Source organism: Aulonocara stuartgranti (genome assembly GCF_965226115.1).
Source record: "Aulonocara stuartgranti genome assembly, chromosome: 1".
Taxonomy (NCBI): domain Eukaryota; kingdom Metazoa; phylum Chordata; class Actinopteri; order Cichliformes; family Cichlidae; genus Aulonocara; species Aulonocara stuartgranti.
The window spans coordinates 7230951-7251947 of record NC_138939.1 but is presented as its reverse complement, the minus strand read 5'-3'; the positions used below and the strand labels follow the sequence as shown (position 1 = coordinate 7251947).

The following is a 20997-nucleotide window of genomic DNA, read 5'->3' as shown; positions in this document are numbered from 1 at the left end:
TTTATGTTACATGTAGCACCTTGGTTCCTGGAGGAACGTTGTTTCGCCTCACTGTGTACTGTTAAACTGTATATGTTTGAAGTGACAATAAAGCCAACTTGACTTGACTTGAAACAGTAATTTGACCTTTTTTCCCTCAAAATACAATTATGACTTAATGACTTAACTTAAATCTCAAAAATTCAACTTTATTCTCAAAATAATCAAATATTTTTTTCTTAATGCAGCTCTAATATCCCTTCATACAAATCTACTTTGTTGTATTTAGAAGACCCTTATTTGGATCCCAATAGTCCCTTTCACAATATTAACGCTGCTAATGTTAAATGTGACATCATGGGCCCACTACAAGTGTCCATAGGACAGATCTGTCTCACTATTACCATCTGTGAGATGCCAGCAGCTTTGACAAAACAGCAGCACCCTGACAGTGTTAAGAGGGCTGTGTAGAAGTCTGTAATAAAAATAAGCATACTAATAATGTGATGCAACTATTACATAACAAGTTTGAATCATAATATCCCGGGAAAGGCCATTGTTGTACAAAGTGTTTAATGATTCAGCCCAACACATTAAAGACTTGTAGCAAGCTGCAGAACAATGAACAATGCTTCATTTGGTAACTTAATCATCAGTAATGTTCCACCACCATGTCTGACCCACATCATAATCATCTGAACCAGCTCAGCTGGAGAATGCTTTTAATTTGCATATGGATTTTGGTCATAAAAATGCAGAGCTGTGACAATGGCAGCAGAGGCTTTACTAGTTCAGTAGGATACATGTAACAGAGAGGGGATGCACTTTATATTTCCTGCTCCATGATGCAAACCTAAACTTTCTATTTCCTTCGCAAAAGCAAACAATAACAGAATAAAGACCACCTTCATTATAGTAACATTACATTCTTTAAGGAATCTGTTTTTAATAGTGCACAGCATGGTAAAACAGTGTTTAGTCCCATCACCTCACACAAGAAGATTCCTGGTTCTAACCAGCTGGTCAGCTGGATTGTTTCTGTGTGGAGTTTGCATGCTCTCTCTGTGCCTGCATAGGTTCTCTCCAGGTACTCCAGCTTCCTCTCACAGTACAAAGACATGCAGCGTGGTTGCCTGTCAAATATCGTATTCAATTTAAAATTTTGTTGTTTACTTTTAAAATTACTAACAACACTGCACCCAGCTACCTTAAGGACCTTTTAAACCCTTATGCTCCTGCTAGGGCTTTAAGGTCATCGTCACAGTTACTGCTGGCTCAGCCCAGATCTCGACTTAAGACTAGAGGTGATCGATCGTTTGCTCTTGTTGCACCTGTGCTGTGGAACAATCTCCCGATTGGCATCCGGGCATCTGATTCTATTCATTCTTTTAAATCACAGCTTAAAACATATCTTTTTAAACTTGCCTTCTCCACCTTTTAATTGCTGGTTTGTTTGTTTGTTTGTTTGTTTGGTTGCTGTGACCTATTGACCTCTTGTATTAATTCCCTCCTATCTTTCTATTGGTGTCTTTTATTATGGTGGTACAGCTTTTATCTTGCTATTACCCATGTGCTGTAGTCATTCTTAGTCATTGGTAGCTTTTATCTATGAACATAACTCGTTATTTTTTATTTTTTTTATCCGTTATCAATGTTTGAACCTTTTATTGTTTTATGTAAAGCACTTTGGTATGCCCAAGGCTTTTAAATGTGCTCTATAAATAAAGATTGTTGTTGATTGTTGTTTCCCTTAATTGGGTACTATAAATTGCCCATAGGGGTGAATGTGGAAAAAAAAAAAAAAAAAGGTTTTCTATCTCTTTGTGTTTTGTGAACAGGAATTATGGCAGCCCTCTGATGGACTGGTGGCCTGTCCAGGATGTACCCTGCTCATTGCTCTTTGCTGGAACAGCCTTCAGGCCTGTGGTTATTGTATACTGGAAAAAAGGTTAAGAAAATAGATGCACGGGTGTTTCAAATTGCCATGTAAGCAATTCTAGCACCAAAAACCCCAGTCAACTGAGCAGAGGTAGTCTGACTATAGCAAAAATAAATAAATATTGATCAATACTGTAATTTCCAACTTTTAAAAAGACTATTCATTTACTTAATGAACATCATGCACTTACTAAAACTAAAACCTTGTCTTTTTTTTTAACTAAGGATTTCGTTTATGTGCTTTGAAAATAAAACGAAAGGGAAAGATATGAAAATATTACAGAAATAGGTGATGAATAGGTTTTTGCCACACAGTCACCTAGTAGGGTATCCTGATGAGGTGATCTTGACTCTAAAGCTTGTGTTGCAAAGGGTACCACTGTTCTCTGGCCACCTGCTTCCACTGCGTGATGTCTATGTATGCAGATGGGAGCCTTGAGAGCCTCAATCAGTAAAGAGGCCTTAAGAAAGCCATGTGATTTGCAGAGAGCTGAAGCCAACAGCAAACTGTGTTGTCTGCCAAAAAAAGATGAAGACCCTGAGATGTTGAGACAAAAGCTAAGCTCCGTTAATATCCTTCCAGTGGTTGATCATTGGAAACATTGTGAGTTTTAATTCTTTTAGAAAGAAACGGATGCCCTCCTTTCGTCACCTTGGCTGGAGATGAACAGTGAGTGAGTTTGAAGGTTATGGGGTGGGTGAAAATGCACTGGTGCACAGAATAAAAATCTGTGAAAAGGATTCGGCTGATCATAATTATTTCTTTTTGATAATCGTTGGAAGCCAAAATCAGAACTGAAATTAAAATTCAACTTGTCCAGCTGTACTTCTTGATATTCATGGACATGCAAAGCCAGATAACTGTTAGGCTTAAGATGTACATGCAACAGAAAGCAACACTCTCTGTCTGACAGGAAGCTGTAAACAAGCAGGGTGATGAAAAAATTAAATCCCAGTAAAATCACCCTGATTCTTTAGCATTGTGATGAACAAACTGAACCGTTATATTGGCTGTGGGAGAATAAAGTGGCATATTACCACACGTGTAACACATTCTGAATGTGTTTTTCGATGCTAACGAGCAAGTAAAGAAAGCTGCCGGTGTAACCAGTGCTTACATTAGCCACACTCAGTAAACTAGTCAATATTAGGCAAAACATCAAGTGTATGTACAATGCTATTTTTATTTTAGAAGGATGTTAATAACAGTGCCATATACCTCATAAACACATATGGAGTAGTTGCATGGACTTGTATGTCTAATCCCATTAGCTAAAATTGGCTACATTTGGACTATGTTCTGAATGTTTTCTTACTTTTAGACTAGTTGCTTAGTTGCTTTTTTCCTACTCTTTAATCAACTAGGAAATCAGTTGCCAGTAATATCCATAATTTTTATAATTGAGGCTTGGTTGATTCAGCCCAGAGGCTGTGTAGTGTTGGTTCACATTGCTGGGCTTGAGCCAAGCAGGGCAAAAGAAAGGAGAGGCTGAGTTAATGTTCTTCCCTCTCTATGTGGAGCATCACTCATTGATAAACATGATCTGCAGCCACTGCTTTAGAAAATGTCAAAAATTGACCAGAGAGCTGACTCAGGAGGCACAGCTACACAAAAACTCATGTGGTGAATGGACACATAATCCATTTTAACAGGTGGGATTCAGAAGTTGTGCATTTGGAACACAGAGAACTGCAGCTTCTTTGGTTCACATTTCATTTCCCATTACATTTCATTACATCTCTCAGGTTGCTGATTCAAGAGTTCACATTGAGCAATGCTTAGTGGGGAGAATAAAGAAAAGGATAAAAGAGCAAGGGTCGATTTTTTTTTTGTAAGTTACAGTTTTAGCACAGTTTTAATTTTTAAAACTTTTGTGCGACTCCCAGGCCTGTGGAACATAATTCAACTGCAAAAAACAGTTGTTAATACCAAAAAAGTTTTAAGCATGTAACAGAATGACCTTAAACCTGTTTACTCCAACAACACATTGTAGTGTTTGTGAGAAGATGTTCTGGAGATGTTATTTACTTGTTGGAGGGTGAAACTTGCTGTTTTGAGGAATGCCAAACTGCAGTGTTTACCCAGGATTCGCAGTCAAAAGCGCCCCTGCTTGTTTGCTCTGGCAGTGCTGCACAACATTAGCTCCCTGGTTATCACAGCGAGTCTGCAGAGTTCATTAATTGTTCCACACCAGAGGCCTTTGAATCACGTTGTCATTTTCTAATTTGGTTCAGGCTGTGTCACTGCTTTTAGCCATACTTTCCTACTTTGTTTTCTAAATCTAATTAGAGATGGCGAAATGAGCAAAAGTAACAAATGACTCATTCATATACATAATGAAACAGGCGACAAAAAATGGATGTTCCTTTCCTGGCACATTCAGCTGCACACTCTGACCAAGTTACGACTTTTAGCTAGGATCTGTAAACACACTAATCAGGGCCTCCATATAGCAACACAAGAACACAAAACTGTAAGTGCAGTTGTCTCTAAAAGCAATGACGAGCAGATAATTGACCCGCACTTGATATTTAAGTTAAGTAACAGCATTGAGAGTCCTGCATTTTTGCAAATATGTTAATCTGATTACATTTGATTTGTACCTAAACAAATTATACTTAATAAAGCATAACAAGAAAGTGAAATTTTATTTTTAAGACTTGCTGGGTTGGCACTAAACTCAGCCACACAATCATTTAATAAATGGGGTATAATCAAATAATACTAGAGCAACTCAAATAAGACTAAGACTGTAGGTTGCTGGTTTGAGTTCCACTGCACAAACTTTTTTTAACATCTCTGCAAAAACAGTAGAATTGCTCATTATGCATGGAGCTTGTTTTCACGGTGTTTGGGTCCCAATGCCCTGCAGCCAGTTGGAAAAAATGCAAAGGACAGGAAAGAGAGATTTACGATAAATAACTTTTTTCTCCAACCACAATGACCAAAAACACAGCACGGAAACAGTGTCTGAGAATGTAGATTTTTTTAAACCACATGTTTTAAACCAATATGTAAAGGGAAAACTGCATTTATAATAGCTAAAACAAGTAAACAAAAGTACCTTGATATAATCTGGAATGTTGTCATTCCTCTTTTTGAAATAATGGTGCTAGCATGTCACCTACAATTTAAGTCACAGTGCTTTGCTTTGCACAAAACAGTGCTTAATTTCACTCTGTCATCCCCTTATGCGAGAGTCACACTAAGGAAAACAGTTGTTGGAGACTTTGCCTACCAGAATTATTACGACTGTGTTCAATGAACTTGTAGCTGCACTGCTACTGAAATGCCTGCTTCAAAGACAGAAGGCAGGTATGGGAACACTCACAGCTGCTTTCTTCAAACCAATGTTGGCACATCACAACAGAGATAAAATTGCAATAAGAGTCAGTTTGCTATCAGTCAGTCCATGTTTTCCTATTTCTCATTCCGGGTAGCAGGGACAAACCAAGTCAATTGTCAGAATCTTGCAGTCCTTCATTTTAAATCTGTCTGCAGTAAATATAAAACATAATCAATTATAGAGTAAACTTAATGTGGGATGGAGTAGTGTATGTAGCCTCTACTCTTTGGGTGAAGATCTCTCGAAACATCTATTATGTCCATCTCTTCCATTAACGTTTTCACTTGTTTAGGAAGGGGTTTGTTCTGAGGTGATGATCACAATGAGTCTAGTATAGGGTTTAACTTGAAATTGAAGTCCGAAAAGTTCAACTTTTCTCTGTAAGTTGAGGCTTTCTTGATTGCTGTTCATGGAGGCTTCACCATCTGAATCCTTAGCAGTCTCGTATATCTTTGTCTCGTCTTCGTAAAGAATGCTGAGATGAGCAGGGTAGAGGTTTTTATCCTTCAGACCATTCCTTACTTCCATGCAATCACGTCTTCTGGCAAGGATTCTCAGAGCGTAGTCGCGGTCGATGCTGATCTTACAGTTGTCCCGTGGGTAGCCTTTCTTTTGCCAGGCCTGCCTCACCACTTCCTCCTTCATTCTGTAATTCAGGAACTTCATGAGGATGGATCGGGGCTGTGCTCCCGGTGGGGGCTTTGGAATCAACGCTCTGTGAGCTCTCTCAATCACCATGTTTTTCTCATTGTCAGTGTCCAAATTTTCTCTCGGTAATTTCTCTACGAACTGAATCATCGCTTTTGGCTCACCCTCAGCTCCCTCCAGGACACCATATATTCTCACATTTTCTCTTCTTAAGCATCGCTCTTGGTTGGTTAGTCTCAGCTGGGTCTGCTTGTACATATTTAGCAGCTTAGATATAGCCTCCTCCGTTTTCTGCAGTCTCTCCTCATTTTCCAGGATTCTAGCTCCCACCTCATCCAGTCTTGTGTCGGTTTTCGATATTTCTCCTTTAGTATCTTCGAGCTGTTCTTTGACATCTTGTCTGAAGTTGCATATTTCTCTAAGAATCATGGTTAAATTCATCAGATGTTCCCCTTCACTGGGATCATCTGAAGCCAGGTTAGCTGTGTGACATCTAGCATCGGTTTCTTCACGTGATTTTGTTTCGTTGATTTTATCGATGAGTAGAGCAGGTTTCAACCCTTTCTCACAATTGGAGGAACAATGATTTTTACCTGTGTTTATATTGTCTTCAGGATAGCTTATGTCGGTTTTTTTGGGAGGCTGTTTACTATCCTACCATCCATCAAAAACTGGAAAGTCCTAGAAGAGATTTCTGAGTTTGTGGATAAGGATCAGCTTACATTAAAGGAAAAGAAAGACAATTCTGGAAATTCAATACATTGCAAACAAAAGCGTATAATTCCAAATCAATCCCTAGACCATACAGACAAGACAAGCGTGTTTGGAGTGTGTAGTTAATGTGTTGTCTTTTGTAGTTAGTGTGTAGTGTTGTGGATAGTTCTGTGTAGTGTGTCAGAACAATGGGGCGACTGCTGTCTCCAGGTAGAAAAAGGAGCGATACACCTGCTGCTGTCAGACCTGCAGGTATCAGGCTGTGATGTTCTCCTTTATAGTGGACAGAAAGTATTTTTTGGAGTGGCACAAATAATTTGTGTAGCATCTTATTGAATGCAGAACAGCTGATTGTTCTGTAAATAGTTTGAAATGGTTATTTAAAAAATCAAGGTAAAATGTAAATGGATGCAAATAACTTTGTTGTTTGCAAAACTTGTGCATAGGATTTTAAAACTGACAATTTATATTTGCATTTGAAAGTTATGAAATATGATTCATTAAACATGTTTGTGGTTGTTACAGTAAAAAATATAACTTTCTACTCTGATTTTATGTTTTTTGTCTGATTTTAGATGAATTCTGTTAATACAGTATGTCAAAATGAAAACACAACTGTAAATTCAGACACGTGAGGTTGTGCTGAAAAGGATGATACCAAATAAGGCAAAGTAAATCGTTTTTAAAGGGAAAATCTGGAGGGAAAATCAAAAGTAGTTAAAAATGGCCAATTATACCCTGGACCCCAGAGGGTTAAACGTGTTTTTTTAAAAGTAACGCAATAGTTACTTTTCAAGTAATTAATTACTTTTAGAATATTGTAACTCAGTTACTAACTCAGTTACTTTTTTGAAGAAGTAACTAGTAACTATAATTAATTACTTTTACAAAGTAACTTGCCCAACACTGGTGAAGAGCTTATCAGACAGGAACCTCACTGAACCTGAAAAGAAGGTGTTAGCCAAAGGTCTCATTTCTGCCATTTCTCCACAACAGCAACTCATCACAACCACAGAAACAGTGATAAGGATTAATAAATTAACACAACCTGAAGCAGAGCAAATCACGCTAAAGGTTTCAGATACATTTTCCTGAGCAAAAATTACTCTGTTTAACTTAACAATACAAGAAAAGAAGACTATCACTTCCTATTATCACCATATTACCAACTGCCTTTTGTTCTAAACTCAACTGATTATTACACAAAAATTACTGCACTCCTCAGTGACAAAGATACCTATGAAGCCTTAAGACGAGACCAGAAAAGCAACTACAAAGGAAAATCATCAGTTGGCTACAACAACTTGAAAGGATAAAGCCATTGACCATCCTACATACCACTGCCTGTACCCAGGGAATGTTATACCCTGTATTCATGGACTTCCAAAGATCCACAAAGGAGTCCCTCTCAGACCCATTGTTAGCAGTATAAACTCAGCCACCTACAACATTTTCAACCACCTTGACACCATCCTGATTCCCCTTGTGGGGAATACACCCCATCACATCAAAAACCCCATTGACTTCACCAATAAGGTCCAGAAACGTACACAGATGAAACCATAGTGTCCTTTGATGTGGTCTCACTCTTCACCTGTATACCTATAACTGAGGCTGTGGAGTCAGAAAACGACTACAGCAAGACAGCTCCTTAAAAAAACAGAATCAGATTTACCCTTGATCAGATATGCAGACTGTTAGACCTCTGCCACCACATATTTTAAATACAACAAGGGTTTCTACAGACAAAAACATGGATGTGCAATGGGCACCCCAGTCCCACCTATTGTAACCAACCTTTACTGTCCAAATCAACTCAGTGAAAAGAAATATTTAATTAGGGAAGATACAAAGGATAATAGTTTGCCATTTGTGGACCGTGCTGTGTACACTGAGGAGAATGGAAACCTCAACACCGAAGAAGCCCACACACACAGGCCAGTACCTGCTCTTTGACTCCCACCACCCTCTGGAACACAGACTTGGAGTAATCAGGACCCTGCAACAGAAAACAATCCATCTAAAAAAGAAGACCAAAAGAGAAGGAGCACACACATGTAAAGAAACCTCTTAAAACAAGTTGTTATCCCAGTTGGGTTTTGATCAAATCAACAAAGATGCACAATTTAGAAGGTCAGACAACAACAAACAGAAACAACGTTGTCATCCTGTATGTAGCAGGTTTATCAGAGAAACTCAGGATAATCTTCTCCACTCATGACATCCCAGTGCACTTCAAACCTAGCCACACACTCAGACAAAAAACTGGTTCATCCCAAGTACAAAACTCCCAGAGACAAACCAAACAACTTAGTGTGTGCTGTGCAGTGCAGCGAGGAACGCTCAGACCTCTACATTAGAGAAACCAAACAGCCACTCCATAAACGTATTGAAAGAGGAGTGAAGAAGCCATCTGTGAACGACCATCCTTGAACAGACGGTCGGCTTATCACGCCCACTGTCTGCCACCTACAATCCAGTTTTGAGATCTTCTCCCCAGCACTTTAACGCCCACTCACATCTGGCGTCAGCTGATCTCAATAGGTCACATGATAGGGTAAGTAAAGGTTTCACCTGAAACCACTGCTGATACTAACCCACACCCTTTTTCACACCTTGGCTCATGTGATGAGGCACCTGATCGATAGTGGGTCAACGACCCTCTTAAGGGACAACTCCCACTAGGGCTTAAATAGCTGGGACTTTCCACCATTTGTTCTTTGTCCCTAAGAAGCTTCTCAAATGAGAGATGAAGAAGTCCAGTCACTTTTTCTTTTCAAGCTCCTTAATTTGTCTGAAGCTGTTCCCTACCACTAGGCCACCTATGCAATTGCCCTGTGAAAAATGTAAGATCAGCTGGTCCTTAGAGCCTTTGACACTTTATTTCAATTCATTACTTTTTTGTGCATTTGCAATAATATTAATGTTTGATTTGACACAAAATCCCAGGGCACACTTGGGTTTACCTCAAGGCACAGCAGTATGTTACCACTATCCATTAACACATGTGCTTGGATTGTGAAACAATACTGGCTAAAAATATATCCTTATATCCTTGAGTTGCTATTTTTGTCTTTGTGTTTGAGTAGATCTACAGAGGTTTAGGGGAGTGAGAATAAAATGCAGCATTATAACATTTGGGGCTTTTAGGCAAGATGACTTATACAGTACAGAGTCATGCATCCATTTTTGGCCTAGCTGTGTAAAGTGCCTGGCTCTGCAGGGCTGCTGTGATTTAACACACTGCCTCCTTTCAGTGAATCTGGATATGAGGAGGGAGCAGGTTATTATTTATAGTCTAAATTCCTTTTTTTTTTTTTTTAAATGAGGAGCTAGAGCATTTTGGGGTTAGGTGTCTGGCTTAAGACTCTTGCTCAAGAGCACTTTTTAGAAGAGTGCTCAACTCACCCGTTTCCTTCACCCAGATTTTTCCCATTTAACATTCCCCATTCAAGCCTTTGACCCTTCAATCATAAGCCTGCCTCTCTAACCTATACCACACAGCTGCCCCAATTTAGAAAAAAACATTATGTCCAAAATTGTCCCCTGTTGGGAGATAATGTGAAGTAAACTACCATTATCATCTCTTATCAGTCTTAATGCGGTTCCAGCCACACTACCAAGTGATATTATAGCTGTTGTTAAATGTTACAGTCATTAACGGCACGCCATAACTCTCATTGTGCTGTTTTAGAACCGCACAAATCGACGCAGATCATTTGTTATGCTGATCGTGTCGGCAATCACTCTCTTCGTAAAGCTGCACAGCATTAGTTTAAGCTCCCTCCGCTTCAGAGTAGCCACTATAACACAAGACGAGGATCGACTGACTGATTTATCTTTGATAAGTAACCATCTGAGAGAACTTCTGACTAGAAAGCTGGTGGACTGAGTTATTTATTTATTTGTTGGATAAGTTTGTGTTACTCAAAGACTATCTGCTCACTAACAGATACAGCTGCCCTACTAGCTGACTTACTTAACTGTTGAGAAACTAATTGAGTGACTGAGAGATTGGTTTACCGTGTGACTGGCTGAGTTGACTGACTCGCTTGATACCGAGCAAATCAATTTCAAGGCGAGCGGTGGTTGCAACGGTAGAGAACTGAGCCCAATTGGCAGAAGGAACACTAATCACCACCAGGAGCCACGGATACATGTTTTGGTTGGATGTCTCGATTCCTCGTCTTCCTCTGAATGCTGATTATATTCCGCTGTGGGAGTCGACCTTCTCGACGGCCTACAGATGAGACTAAAGCCTGCTCTGTTTTGTTCCAACATCGCAATCCTCAGAGAGAGCAGAGATGAAAGATAGATAGCAAGGGAAGTAATGGAGCTGTTGACTTTGTTGTAATTAAAGAAGACAATGACTGAAGTTGTTAATCAGGCTGATGAATGTCTCCCGCTCTTTCCTTTGTGTATGGATAGCAATGCTGTACGCGCTAAGCTGATGAGAGAATTACAGTTCTCTCACTGTATTAAATAGGATCACGAACGTGCACGTTTTATCCTCCTCTTTGAAAAAAAGATCAATACTACTTCTTTAGTCATATGACGGTTTCTAAAGCAAGAAAGATTTTTTTAGTGTCATAGTGATATCTTGAAAATAATACTCAGTATGCATATCAAAGCCTCTCCATATAATCTGAAAAGTAAGCATATGCAGTTTGCTCATTTGACATTTTTCTTTGGTCTGTGATCGATGTGGGAGAATGTAGTGATTAACTGTCAGGAGTTTGCTTGGTGTCCTTTCAGTCTATCCCTTCATAAAGAGCAGGGCCTGCAGCCTTGTTAACAGGAGATGGCTTAATTAGTGAAGGAGCAAGAAGGGAGTGGAATGATGATGCATTTTGCCTCTTTTTACCGAGGTCTGCACTTAGGATTACCTGCCCCCCATCTGTAACTGATGCTTCTGCCCTTTCCAAAGAATCAGAATCAGAATCAGAATCAGAAAGGGTTTTATTGCCAAATGTTGAGCAGGTTTACAACATTAGGAAATTGCTGCGGTGCTTCAGTGCAAACATACTGTCATAAATTGCGCTTAAATAGACATGAAAAAATAAAAGTAAGAAGAAGAATTAAAAGTGCTACGTAGAAAGATATATGCACGAGATATACATGAGATATATACATGAGAATAAGAATTAAAAGTGCTACGTAGAAAGATATATACATGAGTGCAGGTGGTGATCAGTGCCAAACATGGAATGATGCAGTGAACACAGCGTAGGGTCATGTGTTAGTGGTGGGAACAGGGGTGGGAAAGACTGCTAAGATGAGCATTATGAAACACACAGTAGTTGTAGTATTTCATTGCCTTCTGCTACTTTTAAGGATTATGATGCGCAACAATTAATCTGTTGTATTAACGAGCATAGTCTAAGTAACAAAAGCCAGATATTATGGAGCCTGACATGAGAATCACTTGAATCCAATATACAAGCTCAGTCAAGTTAAAGGTTGTATACCTTCTATTAATTTTCACAAATACTGTCTCATCCTCTCAGTTCTTATGGCACTTATATTCATTCAAGAGTTTGCTTTAATTAGTTATTTAATCCAAAAAAAAAGGTGAATTTTATAACCGATGCATGTGACTAACAGCCGCTCTGAATTAAGCAGTCACAGAGAGATTTCTGTTTGGGAGTTGTATTTAAAAAGTTAGAGGACTATATCTTTCCTTATATGTTTCATGACAGCAGCCACTAGTTTGTGAAGTCCTGTTTTGAAGCCTCGAGCATTTTGGTAACAAGCGAGCGGTGGATCAGACTTGCATGACTGGTACACAGTGCATGATTCAAAATCTTTTGAAATGTAGAAGAGGAAGAAAAGAGAGCAGAGAGGGACTAAAATAAAACGTGTTACTCATGGCTAAGAGGTATTTTTTAAGTGGAGACAGGTTTATTTATGCCACAAAATTTAGAAGAATAAATCAAACTAGAGTTTGTGTCAAAGCTGTAATGTTACCGCTAACGAGTAAATCAAATCTTTTATTCTTCATGCAATCTCTCTCTACAAATCAACACAGTTGTCTAGCAGAGAATGTTCTTTTCTACTATTTTTAAATCATGTTGTGCTTCATTGATTTTGAAATATTTCACTTATTAATATTGATGGTATTATTATACAAACCTCTCTCACAAAACGCTTACAAAAATCTGAGATAAATAAATAATTTCTTTTGTTATTCTTACTCATATGTTGTTAAAAAAACTGGAAAAGAATTTATTGCTAACAGAGCCACATAACTTTTAATGTAAAGCTTTATGAAGCCCTTCTTATGGAGGATTAGAAATGCTATTACTGCTACTACTAATAATAATGATGATCATCATATAATGCTGTGACAATATTATTTTGGTCATCCCACCCAGCATTAATGCCCCATACACCTGTTCCAAACTCACTGTACTAATAATACCTAAAACTCAAAGGAGGAAGCAAAACACAAGAGAATACAATTTATTATGAACTGGCCAGTAATCTAGAAAACTGCATTACATTTAGTTTTTTTTAGTATGAAGATTCACATTTTGATAACATTAATCTTTTCTATTTCTATATGTACTTTTCAGATAGAATGTCTGCAGAAAAAAGATCAAGAAATGGCAATGCTTTGGTAATGGCTATTTAATAGCTACTTGCCCTCATACAAAGGGACAGATGGCAGACATGACTTTTATAGAGGTCATGCTGGACAGACAGTTTAGTGACAATAAGATTTTGAAATGACAGTGAAACATTTGTAAGACATCTTTGTAAGATAAGGCGATGACATTCGGTCTTAGATATTTTTATATCACTACTTTATCATTTGTCAATTTCACTTTTTTGAAAATGTCACAATTCCTATCAATTCCTGAGTAATATTTGATTAAGATATGTGGATATTGTGAATCTTAAGAAAAGAGACAAAAAGGGAGCAACAAAGACAGTGGGAAAGGAAAAATATAGAGCTGAGATATATAGCACAATGAGAAGGGAAAAAAAACCCGGCAGGGAATGAGTGGATAGGGGGAGGTGGAAAGGAGGGAGAAGGCTGGAGAGAGATGGAAATTGAAGAGATGTAGTGAATCAATGTGCTTGTCACATCTCCATCCCTTGGGATCCATGTTTTTTAATCTAATTAGCTAGCCCGGTCTTTGTGTTGCTGTCTATCAGTGGTAGCGTCTCAAGGTCAGATCTTCCTTCAGAGGTCTGAGCAGAAACACCAGTCCTGTTGGTATTCAATTGCAGCTTAGCCTCACTCTAAACCTCCACATCAGACCTCTCTGCTCAGCAAAGTGGAAACACTCGGAGTGTGTTCATATGCATTTCAGCTCCAAAACATACACACACTCCGCTGATACTCTGATTACGCTAATGCACACTCATTACGGTTCACAGGAATATCTCAGCGCTGCGTAGAGCTCTGCATGTAAATTTCACTGTCGGAGTCAGTCAATTAGTTAAAGTCATTAATAAATGTACAGACGAGTGACAAATTAAAGGAAAACCCTGGATAAAAAAAACGGAGAAATACTAATCCACTGCATGGTACACCTGAGCTATTATAAGGTGTGTATAAAAATGCTAAATAGGCCTAGATAATAATAATTTTGCATCAGTATGCCTAGATGAAAGATTGTTTTGACTTTGTTTCCTGACAATGAACTCAAAGTCAGATGGGAGGAGCTTCAGTCACAAAGACTGTTTAAGAACAGATATCTGCATTCAGATCATAGACGGTATGAAAGATGAACTTAACTAAAGTGGCAACATCCATTGGTCTTAAGATTCATATTTCAAAGCTTCAACATAAATTTTTTGCCCATCAGCATGTTGTTTTCTTGAGGGTGAAGCGCTAGGTTAGCAGCTAACAAGAGCAAGTTTACTTAGCAGCTGCATACCTAAATTGTACAGGTGCAATGCAAAGATCCAGATACCTGCTTTTTAGGTACAAACCAAATACTAAAAGTTCAGTCACCAAAATTTAGGCATGAACTTCGTGGACGGTCTCTGCCAAAGCAAGCCAGAAAATCATTTAAAATTTTCCAAATGTCACACACATAGTATTGAGGTCCAATTTAATGACCAAAGTAGCAGAAATGATGCTTGCAGACACCCATCAGCCCCAGCTGCCTTTTCTAGGACACCTGTCAATCAAATCAGCCACACCCCTAATTTAATTATCCAGGTGAATGAGTCATGGAAAAAAAAGAAAAAAGAAGAATTGCCCTACTCAGAGTTGTTATGAAGGAGAAATTATCCATAGAGGCCAAAACTGTAGCGTGTACCTGGCTGTAGAATACTTTTTAACATGGGAGTCTGTGGGGATTGACTGTCTTCTGAACCAGCCTCATCTAGAGCAGGGGTGCCCAATCCCGGTCCTCGAGAGCTACCGTCCTGCAGCTTTTAGATGCATCCCTACTCCAACACAGCTGAATCAAATGAATGGCTTGTTATCAGGCCTTTGCCAAACACGATGGCATGCTGAAGAGGTAATCAAACCATTTGATTCAGCTGTGTTGGAGTAGGGATGCATCTAAAAGCTGCAGGACGGTAGCTCTCGAGGACCGGGATTGGGCAGCCCTGATCTAGAGGAACTGCAGTTTTTGACACTCATTTTTCAGCCTTGGAGGATTCTTTTTAATACAGCTCTATGGGGAAAACAGCAACATAAACTGCTATTTGCAGCTGAAAGAGGGATACCAGTGTAAGGTTGCAGTAAATAAATCGCTGATTACAAAGAAAGTATGAAAAAAACATTAGGGCCATTTTAAGAACAAGAAGCTATAGAGTAAGTGGAAGAGGTTATTACTACGAGAGAAAAAAATGATGCTTTTACTTGTATTACTGTATGACTGCAAATCGTAATACAGAAAAACTTGTAATATAACTTTAACTTGTAATATACTGTTTAAATTGTTTCCTGGTGCCATTTGTGTTATGATGACATTGATCTGAACTTGCAAAAGCAAAAGGATGTGATCCTTAGACAAAATATAAAATAAAACAAAATAGTTTTTCTTGCAAATTTATGACGTTATTTCTCTAAATATACAACATCTCTTTTTTAACCAACATCTGCTTTATTATCTATGAAAGAAGGGGTAAAAATGAAAGTAATTGCAATTACGTTTCATCGCAATTTCATAAAGACAACAGCACAAGTTTGAAAGGTTTTACTGTTGTGAAAGCATAGGTAATCTTTGAAATTTTGCACTTTTCTAGAAATGGACCCCTTTATCCTATGATGAAACATATCTATCCTGATGGGAGTGGTCTTTGCAAACACGCCCCATCCATTAAATGTCAACATACCATTCACATGAACAGCATGAACCATGTTTTCCATTGCATTGTAATGAGATGATCAATCACTTTACCCGTTGGTAATTTTAATGTTGTGGCTGAATGCTATATATCTACATAAATCTGCTGGTATAGTTGTATGTCAGTGAATGCATTAATAAACACATTAACAATCGATCATCTCAAAAACACAATAATCAATCACAGTGTTGACGGCTGAGGTCATGATGGCATTTGCTTTATTTCCTTTAGTCCTTTGCCTTTGATCATCAGATAAAAAATGGAAAAACCAGGGAGCAAATGCAGGTTTGCCAAAACTACTATAAATACATTGAATTTTGGAAAGCAAAGTCAATATGACCCATAGAGCCAGAACAGCCACACAAATAGTCCACACGTGACATGTAGTAAACGTGTGACTGTGTAAGGCATATAAGATGAAGTCAAGCATTGCTAAATAAAAGATCTCCTGCTGTATTGATCTCACAGGGCCAAGGAGATCAGCCAAACATCAGCTCTGGCTCCAGTCTGGCCCAGGACATCGATTTTGCAAGTACCTAATACAACGTCCCCCCCGATCGCTGCCAAGCTTGAAATGCATCATAAAGCAGTTGCATTGTGGAAGCATTTTCTGCCTCATAAAACAGCCAAACACACAGAAGCTGTGCTAAGCCAGACGGCTGCCACTGCTGGAGATGTGATGCTGGTTGCTAAAAAATGCCAGCGCCCTCCATGCTGACTAGGTCAGCAAAGACCTGGAGAGCAATGGATCAAACCTACTAAAAAGCTTAAAATACAATGAAAGAGAGCTTAGTGGATCAGCTTGGAGCCCCTTACTCATGAGATTAGATGAAACAATAATCCCTATACTAGGAGACTGCTTTGATATAAATTTAGCCTGAAATAACACATATAGCTGGTGGCAATCCACCAATGACAATCTCAAATTTAAGATTAAACTATGGGAATTTCCAGATATTTGAGCAAAAATACTGAGCCTGATCAATCAAATTCAAACCTGTAGTTCAAATTGTAACATTTCTCTCTGTTAATACAAATGCAGTCCAGTGGTTCAACATAGAAGCACGTATCTGTGCTATGCTCCCAACTAAAATTTCTTCAATTTAATTTTCATACTACTGATGTATAACTTGAAGTTGACTAAATGACGTAACAATTCAATTTTATTTATACAGCGCCAAATCACAACAACAGTCACCCCAAGTCGCTTTATATTGTAAGGTAGACCCTACAGTAATACATGCAGACAAAAACCCAAGCACTCTGGCGAAAGTGGGAAGGAAAAGCTTCCTTTTAACAGGAAGAAACCTCCAGCAGTACCAGATTCAGGGAGGGCCGGCCATCTGCTGCGACTGGTTGGTGTGAGAGAAGGAAGACAGAACAGAATCTTCATGTGTGACTGAAATAAAAACGAGCCTCCCAGTTACAATTCAACATGTGAGTTTATGACATGTGAGGACTGTCTGGCCGTATGTCTATTCTTTTCTGTTATTTCCAGTCACAGTTTGGTACTGTGGTACCACTTGTTTAGATTTAGTTAAAGATCACTTTGGATTAAAATTAGTGCTGTCAGCGTTAATCTAGTTAAAATGACGTTAACGCTATAACCGCATTAACGTGGCAAATCTCCGTTAGCTGGTTAACGCGGATCGCCCCGTGTGTTGTGTCAACGCGTCAGCGCCATCCAGCCCCACACACGGAGCAATCCGCGTTAACTCGCTGACGAAGATTTGGATTAAAATTAGTGTCTGTAGTCCCAGCCTGCTTCAAAATGGCCACCATCGTCCCTGTACCCAAATCCTCCACCATCTCCTCATTGAACGACTGGCGACCTGTAGCCCTGACCCCCATCGTAAGCAAATGCTTCGAGAAGCTGGTCAGGGACTTCATCTGCTCTGCACTACCCGACTCACTGGACCCTCTACAGTTTGCATACCGCCACAACAGGTCCACTGATGATGCCATAGCCCTGACACTACACACTGCCCTGTCACACCTGGAGAAGAGAGACACGTATGTGAGGATGCTGTTTGTAGATTACAGCTCAGCATTCAATACCATCGTTCCCTCGAAGCTGGACAGGAAACTGCAGGATCTAGGACTGAGCAGCTCCCTCTGCAGCTGGATCCTTAGCTTCCTGTCTGACAGACGCCAGGTGGTCAGACTGGGCAGCATCACCTCATCCCCCATCACACTGAACACTGGTGCTCCACAGGGGTGTGTACTGAGCCCTCTCCTATACTCACTCTACACCTACGACTGCACAGCCACTAACAGCTCCAACATCATTGTGAAGTTTGCGGACGACACTACAGTGGTGGGTCTTATCACCAACGGTGATGAGACGGCTTACAGGGAGGAGGTCAGCGCCCTGACCCACTGGTGTCAAGACAACCATCTCACCCTCAACGTCGCAAAGACAAAGGAGTTGATAGTGGACTTCCGGAGGTGCAGAGAAGTACACACCCCCATCACCATCAACGGCACTGCTGTGGAGAGAGTGAGCAGCTTCCGGTTCCTTGGCGTACACCTGGCTGAGGATCTTACGTGGTCAGTACACACAAACAAAACAGTGAAGAAGGCGCAGCAGCGCCTCTTCTTTCTCAGGAGACTGAAAAGATTCGGCATGAGCCCCCGCATCCTCAGGACCTTCTATCACTGTGCCATTGAGAGCATCCTCACTGGATGCATCACCACCTGGTATGGCAACAGCACCGCCTACAACTGCAAAGCTCTCCAGCGAGTAGTGCGGTGCTCTGAACGGATAATTGGAGGTGAGCTTCCCTCCCTCCAAGACATCTACAGGAAGCGGTGCCTGAGGAAAGCGGGGAGGATCATCAAGGACTCCAGTCACCCCAGCCATAAACTGTTCAGACTGCTTCCATCAGGAAGGAGGTTCTGCAGCATCCGGTCCCGTACCAGCAGACTGAGAGACAGCTTTTTCCATCAGGCCATCAGACTGCTGAACACGTCATAGACACCTCAGCTTCACTACTGGAACTTCAACATTATGCACTCCACACTGTATATAAATGCCACTTGTTTTGCACATATTCAACTCTGTATATTTTATATATTTTATTATTATTATTATTATTTTATTTTATTTTTTTACTATTTAATTTGTAAAAATGTGTATACATATACACACACACACACACACACACACACACACACACACACACGTAGGAAAATATTTAGTATACACATCCAGAAATGCATACACTATTATATATTGTACATATATTTATTAGTTTCAGATTGGCCATTCTTGTATTTTGCTCGTTTGTGTTGTTGTGTTTGCACATCTCTGTTGCTTGTGGGGCTCGCACACAAGAATTTCACTCGCATGTGCTGTGCCAGTGTGCCTGCACATGTGATGTGACAATAAAAAGTGATTTGATTTGATTTGAAGATTTGCCACTTTAATGCGGTTATAGCGTTAACGTCATTTTATCGAGATTAGCGCTGACAGCACCAATTAAAATACATTTCTGCTTGCTTGAAAGCCTTGTGCAGTTGCAGGCTTTTTTAGCCAGGTTAACAGGGTCAGCGTTTGTCTACTAAGTAATTGTGTGCTCCATTCTTTAACTCTAGACTGAATAATCTTTTGCTATCTATTTAATTTATTTCAAGGAACAAGATCTTGTCGGTGCCCACCACTGCAACTGCAACTTCACCTGCACATAACAGAAGTGCATTTAATGCTCATCTGAAGCTTTCTTCTCTTCATCTTAAGTGGATCCACCTCACCCTGTACAGGAATGTAGGATCTTTTTCCTATGAAAGGCCACTTCAGTTCTTATAACATCCGTTGAGGGCCATACTGAATTATTGAGCATATATGGTACTAACCTCCTTCATGCTGGAACTGTTTCACTTTGCTGTAGTATCTAATGTTAGATGCTGTTTTTTGGTATGTTATTCACAGCTTGTTCACGTCAGTTTTAAGTGGCAGTTACTCGATGTACAAGTTAAATTTGTTCACAGCAAAAAAAAAAAAAAAAAAAAAAAAAAAAGCAGCTTGCTTAAACAAGTCTGAGCTTGACAGTGCAAGCCATGGCTTGCAAAGACAAAAATTTGTCACTCAAGTCAAACTCAGCAAAAATCAAATGCCCAAATGTCTAAGGGAAAGGTGTAGTATACTACTTTATGAAGTTTTTTCCAAAAACAAAGAAAAAAATTGAGATATTTTTTAAACTAAATTCCCATGCAGGCCAAACTATCATGCAGACTGTTTCACATTACTGCTCAATTACTTTTGTTTCTCTGTTCTCCGCTCTCTTCATCTTGCACTGACAGCAGACTGCCATAGTCTACCATTTATACCTTAGCTAGTAGTGACATTACCATTGCTCAGGGGGTGTACCAATACCTGCAAGCAGAAAACCTTTTTTCTACAGAAGTCTTTCCATGGTACAGAAAGGAGAACCTTTTGGGTTATATTTCATAGATATTTGATGGATGCTCTTTGGTTAACTGTGTTAAGAAGACATGCAAAAGATGAAAAGGTGCGAAGGTCTCGGTCTGTGATCTTGGTGTGCAGAAGATCTGAAGGTACGTGTGAGTCATTGTGAGGTATTTCACTCGGGTTGCAGACACTGGCAAAATCTTTTTCCTGATCAAATCCTATGTTGATAACGGAGGCATGATTGTGAATTACTCAACCTCTGAAGTTGTCTGAGAAGAGCTTCACCACCTCCTTAAGTGAATGATCCGTGACAAATCCCTGAAGAAAGCACTTTAGTGTGGTGAAAAGATCATCTTCCAGGAAAGGTAGCATCAGCTTATCAGTTAGAAACTTTATTAGAGAAGCGTGACACTCTTGAGCAATGGAGAGGAAGATGTTTTGATTTTTAGCAATAACATGACATGTCTTTTGGGTTCTGTTTTTGTTTTGTTTTTTTAAACAGACCAAAAGAATTCATTTATTTTTTACAGTTGTAAAGGCACTAACATTAGCAGCACACAGCATGTCTAGAGCCCTTGGATATATTCTAATGGCTCTTTTTTGCCTTTTTAGTGACATTTTCCAACGATCTATGTTGACAGTATC

At 39.5% G+C, this 20997-nt stretch overlaps 1 long non-coding RNA gene across 5 annotated transcripts in view; it reads right to left on the bottom strand.

Annotated features, from left to right (window-relative positions):
• LOC309704004 overlaps positions 1-20997 on the bottom strand; it is a 178536-nt gene that overhangs the window by 99033 nt on the left and 58506 nt on the right. The window contains exons 3-4 of one of the 5 annotated variants that reach the window (XR_014276110.1): positions 8572-8625; positions 5896-6593 (exon numbers count right to left, since the gene is read on the bottom strand). The exons of 3 other annotated variants lie outside the window; for them this stretch is intronic. This is a non-coding gene — a long non-coding RNA (uncharacterized lncRNA). Of the gene's footprint in view, positions 1-5895; positions 6594-8571; positions 8626-20997 lie in introns of those variants that run through there. One more of the 5 variants, XR_014276106.1, reaches the window with a different exon arrangement.